This window comes from Salmo salar, unplaced genomic scaffold (assembly GCF_905237065.1).
Source record: "Salmo salar unplaced genomic scaffold, Ssal_v3.1, whole genome shotgun sequence".
Taxonomy (NCBI): Eukaryota; Metazoa; Chordata; class Actinopteri; order Salmoniformes; family Salmonidae; genus Salmo; species Salmo salar.
Window position 1 is genome coordinate 50,543 of NW_025548304.1, and position 9,458 is coordinate 60,000.

The 9,458-nt window shown below is 39.4% G+C and overlaps 1 pseudogene; it reads left to right on the forward strand.

Moving 5' to 3' along the window:
• The first annotated feature begins 960 nt into the window (after positions 1 to 960).
• Positions 961 to 9,458, forward strand: part of LOC123732882 (glutamate receptor ionotropic, NMDA 2A-like) — a 101,186-nt pseudogene continuing 92,688 nt past the window's right edge.

Genomic DNA, 9,458 nt, shown 5'->3' on the forward strand with positions numbered 1-9,458 from the left:
CTGGTCTAATTCACCATCTAGTTGTTGTTTAACACCTCATCCATATTCCCTGGTCTAATTCACCATCTAGTTGTTTAACACCTCATCCATATTCCCTGGTCTAATTCACCATCTAGTTGTTGTTTAACACCTCATCCATATTCCCTGGTCTAATTCACCATCTAGTTGTTGTTTAACACCTCATCCATATTCCCTGGTCTAATTGACCATCTAGTTGTTGTTTAACACCTCATCCATATTCCCTGGTCTAATTCACCATCTAGTTGTTTAACACCTCATCCATATTCCCTGGTCTAATTGACCATCTAGTTGTTGTATAACACCTCATCCATATTCCCTGGTCTAATTCACCATCTAGTTGTTTAACACCTCATCCATATTCCCTGGTCTAATTCACCATCTAGTTGTTTAACACCTCATCCATATTCCCTGGTCTAATTAACTATCTAGTTGTTGTATATCTGTATACCTGTAGCTGTTGTCAGTGGTATGGGGATCTCCTGTAGCAGATGTTAGACTGACATCTGGTTGAAGTGTGGGATGTAGGTTTGACGTGGTTCATTATGAACTGTTTATTCTGGTAGTGGTAGTGGTTGTCCAGTTAACATCATTTATTTCCATCTTTCTTTTCTGTCTGTTGGATATGGGGTAGGAATAGTAACACTACCTCTCTCTTCTCTCTTCTCTCTCCATCAGGATGATAAATAACTATTCTCTCTCTTCTCTCTCTCTCTCTCTCTCTCTCTTCTCTCTTCTCTTTCCATCAGGACGATAAATAACTCTTCCCTCTCTCTTCTCTCTTCTCTCTCTCTCTCTCTCTCTCTCCATCAGGACGATAAATAACTCTTCCCTCTCTCTTCTCTCTCTCTCTCTCTCTCTCTCCATCAGGACGATAAATAACTCTCTCTTCTCTCTCTCTCTCTCTCTCTCTCTCTCTCTCTCTCTCTATCTCTCCATCAGGACGACAAGTCAACGTTTTTCCAGTTTGGAGCTTCCATCCAGCAGGAGGCGCTGTTGATGTTGAGCATTATGGAGGAGTACGACTGGCACATCTTTTCTATAGTCACCTCCAAGTTCCCCGGATACCAGGAGTTCATCAACATCCTCAAGAGCACCGTGGACAACAGGTATGTATAGACATACTCCAAGTTCCCCCGATACCAGGAGTTTATCAACATCCTCAAGAGCACGTAGCATGTATGTAGCGTTATATATAATATACAATAACATATACTGTAGGAATATATATAATATACAATAACATATATCATTATATATAATATACAATAACATATACTATAGGAATATATATAAAATACAATAACATATATCATTATATATAATATACAATAACATATACTGTAGGAATATATATAATATACAATAACATATATCATTATATATATAATATACAATAACATATACTGTAGGAATATATATAAAATACAATAACATATATCATTATATATAATATACATTAACATATGTCATTATATATAATATACAGTTACATATACTGTAGGAATATATATAATATACATGAACATATGTCATTATATATAATATACATGAAGATATACTGTAGGAATATATATAATATACATTAACATATGTCATTATATATAATATACAGTTACATATACTGTAGGAATATATATATATATAATATACATTAACATATGTCATTATATATAATACACATTAACATATGTCATTATATATAATATACAGTTACATATGTCATTATATATAATATACAGTAACATATACTGTAGGAATATATATAATATACAATAACATATATCATTATATATAATATACAATAACATATACTGTAGGAATATATATCAAATACAATAACATATATCATTATATATAATATACATTAACATATGTCATTATATATAATATACAGTTACATATACTGTAGGAATATATATAATATACATGAACATATGTCATTATATATAATATACATGAAGATATATTGTAGGAATATATATAATATACATTAACATATGTCATTATATATAATATACAGTAACATATGTCATTATATATAATATACAGTTACATATACTGTAGGAATATATATATATATATATAATATACATTAACATATGTCATTATATATAATATACATTAACATGTGTCATTATATATAATATACAGTACCATATGTCATTATATATAATATACAGTAACATATACTGTAGGAATATATATAATATACAATAACATATATCATTATATATAATATACATTAACATATGACATTATATATAATATACAGTACCATATGTCATTATATATAATATACAATAACATATACTGTAGGAATATATATAATATACAATAACATATGTCATTATCTATAATATACATTAACAAATACTGTAGTAATATATGTATAATATACATTAACATGTACTGTAGGAATATATATAATATACATTAAAATATACGGTAGGATTATACATAAAATACATTACAATATACCATTAAATATAATATATATTAACATATACTGCAGGAATATATAAAATACACATTAACATACAGTTGAAGTCGGAAGTTTACATACTCTTTGGTTGGAGTCATTAAAACTCATTTTTCAACCACTCCTCAAATTTCTTGTTAGCAAACAATATTTTTAGCAAGTCAGTTAGGATATCTACTTTCTGCATGACACAAGTCATTTTTCCAACAATTGTTTACAGACAGATTATTTCAATTATAATTAACTGTATCACAATTCCAGTGGGTCAGAAGTTTACATACACCAAGTTGACTGTGCCTTTAAACAGCTTGGAAAATTCCAGGAAATGATGTCATGGCTTTAGAAGCTTCTGATAGGCTAATTGACATAATTTGAGTCAATTGGAGGTGTACCTGTTGATGTATTTCAAGGCCGACCTTTAAACTCAGTGCCTCTTTGCTTGACATCATGGGAAAATCAAAAGAAATCAGCCAAGACCTCAGAAAAGAAATTGTAGACCTCCACAAGTCTGGTTCATCCATGGGAACAATTTCCAAACGCCTGAAGGTACCAAGTTCATCTGTACAAACAATAGTTTGCAAGTATAAACACCATGGGACCACGCAGCTGTCATACCGCTCAGGAAGGAGACGCGTTCTGTCTCCTAGAGATGAACGCAGTGTCACGCCCTGCTCCCGCTCTTCCCCTGGCGCTCGAGGGCGCCAGGCTGCCCTGCATTACGCACTCCTGCCACCATCATTTACGCACACCTGTGTGGTGTCTTTGGCTATGCCGGATTAAGTGATATGACATGCTATTCTATAAAATAATTCCTCTTAAGCTAATCAGGTAAATGTAATTAACTAGAAAGTTGGGGCACCACGAAATAATGTTTATAGAGCTGTTATCTTCTGAATAAACTCTTAAAGACCTGGTAATCTTTTACATCAATAGCAGTCAATATATAATCATCACTTTATTCACTCTCATCTGAAAGTTGTAAATTCTTGGTTATCTTCAATACAAAATTTGGTTTAATTATTTATTTACTAAATACCTAAATAATCACACAGAATTACATCTACACAGAATGGATGATACATTGATTACAAATGATGTCATAAAGAAAATGTCCCTGGTGGAAATGTCCTCTGGTCTGATGAAACAACAATAGAACTGTTTGGCCATAATGACCATCGTTATGTTTGGAGGAAAAAGGGGGAGGCTTGCAAGCCGAAGAACATCATGTTGTGGGGGTGCTTTGCTGCAGGAGGGACTGGTGCACTTCCCAAAATAGATGGCAATAGAGGCAGGAAAATTATATGGATATATTGAAGCAACATCTCAAGACATCAGTCAGGAAGTTAAAGCTTGGTCACAAATGGATCTTCCAAATGGACAATGACCTTAAGCATACTTCCAAAGTTGTGGCAAAATGGCTTAAGGACAACAAAGTCAAGGTATTGGAGTGGCCATCACAAAGCCCTGACCTCAATCCTATAGAAAATCTGTGGGCAGAACTGAAAAAGTGTGTGCGAGTAAGGAGGCCTACAAACCTGACTTAGTTACACCAGCTCTGTCAGGAGGAATGGGCCAAAAATCACCCAACTTATTGTGGGAAGCTTGTGGAAGACTACCCCAAAACGTTTGACCCAAGTTAAACAATTTAAAGGCAATGCTATTGTCACGTCCTGACCTTAGAGAGACGTTTTATTTCTCTATGTGGTTAGGTCAGGGTGTGATGTGGGGTGGGCATTCTATGTTATCTATTTCTTTGTTTTTGGCCGAGTATGGTTCCCAATCAGAGACAGCTGTCTATCGTTGTCTCCGATTGGGAATCATACTTAGGCAGGCCTTTTCCCCACCTGTGATTGTGGGATCTTGTTTTTGTGTAGCTGCCTGTGAGCAGCCCCAGAACATCACGTTTTTTGGGGTTTTTTCTCCTGTTTTTGTTGTTTTGGTGAGTTTCATCTTCATTAAAAGACGTGGAATTCCATGCACGCTGCGTCTTGGTTTATTTATGATCGGGAGTTTGAAGATAGCGAATGTGACACAAACAGTATAAAGGCAATGCTACCAAATACTAATTGAGTGTATGTAAACTTCTGACCCACTGGGATTGTGATGCACATTGAAAGTGAAAGAAATAGTGAAAGAAATAAAAGCTGAAATAAATCATTCTCTCTACTATTATTCTGGCATTTTACGTTCTTAAAATAAAGTGGTGATCCTAACTGACTTAAAAAAGGGAATTTTTACTAGGATTAAATGTCAGGAATTATGAAAAACTGAGTTTAAATGTATTTCGCTAAGGTGTATGTAAACTTCCGACTTCAACTGTATGTCATTATATATAATATACATTAACATATTACATTATGTTAATGTAATATTACACTGCCTGTGACAAAACATTAGGAACACCTGCTCTTTCCATGACATAGACTGACCAGGTGAATCCAGGTGAAAGCTATGATCCCATATTGATGTCACTTGTTAAATCCACTTCAATCAGTGTAGATGAAGAAGGGGAGGAGACAGGTTGAAGGAAGGATTTTTTTAAGCCTTGAGACAATTGAGACATGGATTGTGTATGTGTGTCATTCAGAGGGTGAATGGACAAGACAGAAGATTGAAGTGTCTTTGAACGGGGGGCATGGTAGTAGGTGCCAGGCGCACCGGTTTGAGTCAAGAACTGTAACGTTGCTGGGTTTTTCACACTCAGTTTCCCAACAGTGTATCAAGACTAGTCCACCACCCGAATATATTATATAGTACCAAGAGTTTATTAACTTCCTCAAGAGAACTGTCGACAACAGGTATATATACACATTAGCATATAGCATTAAATATAATATATTAACATATACTGTAGGATTATATATAATATACATTAACATATACTGTAGGATTATATATAATATATATTAACATATACTGTAGGAATATAAATAATATATATATTAACAAATGTTATTATATATAACATACATGAACATATACTGTAGGAATATATATAATATACATTGACATATACTGTTAGATTATATATAATACACATTAACATATGTCATTATATATAATACACATTAACATATACTGTAGGAATATATATAATATACATTATCATATAGGATCATATACAATATACATTATCATATAGCATTATATATAATATACATTATTATATAGGATTATATATAATATACATTAACGTATAGGATTATATATTATATACGTTATCATATAAGATTATATATAATATCCATTAACATATAGGATTATATCTAATATACATGATCATATAGGATAATATACAGTATAATGTTTACATTAACATATAGGACTATATATTATATATTAACATATAGGATTATATATAATATACATTAACATATAGGATTATATATACTATACATTAACATATAGGATAATATACAGTATAATGTTTACATTAACATATAGGACTATATATTATATATTAACATATAGGATCATATATAATATACATTAACATATAGGATTATATATACTATACATTAACATATAGGATTATGTACAGTATAATATATACATTAACATATAGGACTATATACAGTATAATATATACATTAACATATAGGATTATATATAAAATACATTAACATATAAGATTATACAGTGAGTCTACAAAACATTAGGAACACCTTCCTGATATTGAGTTCCACCCCCTTTTGCCTTCAGAACAGTCTCAATTCGTTGGGGCTGTGACTCTACAAGGTCTCAAAAGTTTTCCACAGGGATTCTGGACCTGTAGCACATATAACGTTAGATGGTGTTTTAACTGTTCGTCCCCTCTCTCTCTCTATCTCTCTCTTCCTCTCTCTATCTCTCTCTCCATCTCTCTCTCATCTCTCCATCGCTCTCATCTCTCCCCATCTCTCTCCACCTCTCTCCATCTCTCTCCATCTCTATCGCCATCTCTCTCCATCTCTCTCATCTCTCCCCACCTCTCTCCACCTCTCTCATCTCTCCATCTCTCCATCTCTCTCTCATATCTCCATCTCTCTCCATCTCTCTCTCCATCTCTCTCATCTTTCCATCTCTCTCCCATCTCTCCATCTCTCTCCATCTCTATCTCCATCTCTCTCCATCTCTCGCTCCATCTCTCTCATCTCTCCCCACCTCTCTCCACCTCTCTCATCTCTCCATCTCTCCATCTCTCTCCATCTCTCTCCACCTCTCCATCTCTCTCCACCTCTCTCCATCTCTCTCCATCTCTCTCCACCTCTCCTCATCTCTCTCCATCTCTCTCCATCTCTCTCCACCTCTCTCCACCTCTCTCCATCTCTCTCCACCTCTCTCCACCTCTCTCCACCTCTCTCCACCTCTCTCTATCTCGCTCTATCTCTCTCCACCTGTAGTTTTGTAGGCTGGGACCTGCAGCACATCATAACGTTAGATGCTGTGGAAGAGGACAGTAAGAGTCAGATCATGTTGAAGAAGGTCCAATCCCCGGTGGTTCTGTTGTACTGCTCTAAAGACGAGGGAGTGTTTATCCTGGAGGAGGCTCGCTCCCTGGGCCTCACCGGGTTTGGATACATCTGGATCGTCTCCAGCCTGACCTCTGGCACCACCGAGACGGTACCAGAGGAGTTCCCCTCGGGCATGGTGTCCGTCTCCTCTGAGGACTGGGATTATCCTCTGGAGGCGCGGGTGAGGGACGGGTTGGGCATCATAACGTCCGCGGCCTCCGCCATGCTGGAAGAGTACGGAGAAATCCCTGAAGCTAGGACTTCCTGTTACGGGACACAGCCGGAGAAGCCTTCCAAGGTTCCTCCACTCGCTCTGCACAAGTAAGACATGGAGACGGGAGTGTGTGTGTGTGTGTGTGTGTGTGTGTGTGTGTGTGTGTGTGTGTGTGTGTGTGTGTGTGTGTGTGTGTGTGTGTGTGTGTGTGTGTGTGTGTGTGTGTGTGTGTGTGTGTGTGTGTGTGTGTGTGTGTGAGAATTGCTGTTACCTGCTTTCTCATGGTACTAGTTTGTCTCCTAACTGCCTAGCAACATGTTCCTGAGACAGAGAGAGAGATTAGAACTGAGGAAGAGGAGAGGACAGAGAAGAGGGAAGAGAGAGAGAGGTCGCCTGGTCTAGGGATCTCCAAATCTAAAGGAGGGCTTGATGAGACATCTCTCCTTTCTCCTCTCTCCTTCTGTTCAACTCCTCTTCTCTCATCCTGTCTTCACTCAGCTCACAGCATGCAGTGGGAGTTGTTGCAGGTCCTGCCAGGTGTGTGTGTGTGTCTGCCAGCCCAGGGTCTGCCCATCCATCTGCCTGATGAGGGAGTCGGCTGAGAGGGGAGAGAGAAGGGTGTGAAAACAGAAAGGGAGAGGACGAGGGAGGATGGAAAGAGCAGGAATAGAGTAGAACAGAGTCATGAGAAAAGAGGACAGGAAGTAGACTACAGCTGTGAGGGGAGAAGCAGAACATAGTCTGGAAGAGAGAGGAGCAGAACATAGTCTGGAAGAGAGAGGAGCAGATCATAGTCTGGAAGAGAGAGAAGCAGAACATAGTCTGGAAGAGAGAGAAGCAGAACATAGTCTGGAAGAGAGAGAAGCAGAACATAGTCTGGAAGAGAGAGAAGCAGAACATAGTCTGGAAGAGAGAGAATCAGAACATAGTCTGGAAGAGAGAGAAGCAGAACATAGTCTGGAAGAGAGAGGAGCAGAACATAGTCTAGAAGAGAGAGAATCAGAACATAGTCTGGAAGAGAGAGATGAGGGTGGAATAATGGTAAAGGAGTGAAAGAAAAGAAAGACAGGAGAGAGGAGAGGAGAGGAGAGGGGAGAGGAGAGGAGATTGACTGTGAGAAGAGAGAGGAGAGGAGAGGAGAGGAGAGGAGAGGAGAGGAGAGGAGAGGAGAGGAGAGGAGAGGAGAGGAGAGGAGAGGAGAGGAGAGGAGATTGACTGTGAGAAGAGAGAGGAGGAGGAGAAAGGAGAGGAGAGGAGATTGACTGTGAGAAGAGAGAGGAGGAGGAGAAAGGAGAGGAGATTGAGTTTGAGAAGAGAGGGGAGGAGGAGAGAGGAGAGGAGATTGACTGTGAGAAGAGAGAGGAGGAGGAGAGAAGAGGAGAGAGGAGGAGAGAAGAGAGTCCATGTTGTCCAGTCCAGTCCCATCTCCCTTGGGTTAGATGGTAGAACTATGTGTTGAAGCTGTACAGTCCCATCTCTCTACTGTACAGACAGCTGACCTATTTCCCAGCATGCCTATCAGCCCAAGGTGGTTTCACCGATGATGGCGGGACACAGATGGTGCTGTTGCGGGTCAGAGACCTCAGCCAATAGGAGGACAGGTCCAGGACACGGTGTGACCTGATTGGCTGGGTTAGGTCAGAGAATGTAGTTAGATCACATGAGAAGGCAGTTAGATCACATGAGACGTCAGGGGAGAGGAGAAATGCCACTGGAGAGAGAGAGGGGGAGGGGAGGGGGAAGATAGTGAGGGAGGGAGGGAGGGAGGGAGGGAGGGAGGGAGGGAGGGAGGGAGGGAGGGAGAGGGAGAGGGAGGGAGAGAGAGGGGGAAGGTAGTGAGGGAGGGAGGGAGGGAGGGAGGGAGGGAGGGAGGGAGGGAGGGAGGGAGGGAGGGAGGGAGGGAGGGAGAGAGAGGGGGAAGGTAGTGAGGGAGGGAGAGAGAGAGAGAGGGAGGGAGAGAGAGAGAGCAAGAGAGAGGGAGTGAGAGAGAGAGGAAGAGAGAGAGGGAGGGAGAGAGAGGGGGAAGGTAGTGAGGGAGAGAGAGACAGAGAGGAAAGGAGGGAGGGAGAGAGAGAGGGAGAGAGAGAGGGAGGGAGGGAGGGAGGGAGGGAGGGAGGGAGGGAGGGAGGGAGGGAGGGAGGGAGGGAGGGAGGGAGGGAAGGTAGTGAGGGAGCGAGAGAGAGAGAGAGAGAGAGAGAGAGAGAGAGAGAGAGGTAGTGAGGGAGAGAGAGAGAGAGAGAGAGAGAGCGAG